Below are 777 nucleotides of genomic sequence, written 5' to 3' on the forward strand. Positions count from 1 at the left end.
TCATCTTCCGAGCGGCTCCAGGATGTGCAGGGAGATCTCGATCTTGCCGGTCTCTTTAAAAAACACCTTTGCCTCACTCCTGGGTTCAGAAAGCTTGTGTTGCAAATACCTCCTGACCTCAAGTGCCCAGGTGTTTGCCGGAGCCTGGCTGCAGCTGGAAAACCCTTCTGCTGTTAATGCCTCACCAGCATGCAGCAGCCGGGGCTCGTGCTCGTCACATGCGTGGCAGCGCCTGGCTTTGCCAGAGCAGGTGCCCGGCTGACCGCCGGCACGGCGTTCGCACCAGCGTGCCCTGCAAGCCCCAGCGTGCCACCACTTTCTGCGGGCACCAGGGATGAGCATTTGCTACCAGCCCTGGGAACAAGCCTCCGCCACCAGCCATCCCTCACCCCTGGCAAGCTCCTACCAGGTCCTGGGCAGCCCCATGCCTGCCCGGCTGTGCCATCCCCTCAGCCGGCAGCTCATGTTTGCTTTCCCAGGGCTGCAGAGAGACAGTGAAAACTTGACGTGTTCCTGAAGCGCAGGAAAGCCATCCCCACCGAGGTGTTGGGGTACGGCATGCCCCGGGGTACAGCCTCGGGGTCCTCAGTTCCCGCCTGGGGACCAGGGATGTCACCAAGCGCTGCAGTGCTGGGCTGCTCTGTTACTATGGGGACGAGCACCGCGGGGACGACAGGAATAAATGCAGAAAAAAATCCCCGGCAGCTTTGCTCTGAGGGCAGCAGCGGGGATCACTGGGGTGCTGTAACCTGCCCTCCCTCCCCGCCCCCTGCCCGG

This window comes from Pygoscelis adeliae, unplaced genomic scaffold (assembly GCF_000699105.1).
Source record: "Pygoscelis adeliae isolate BGI_AS28 unplaced genomic scaffold, ASM69910v1 Scaffold278, whole genome shotgun sequence".
Lineage (NCBI taxonomy): Eukaryota > Metazoa > Chordata > Aves > Sphenisciformes > Spheniscidae > Pygoscelis > Pygoscelis adeliae.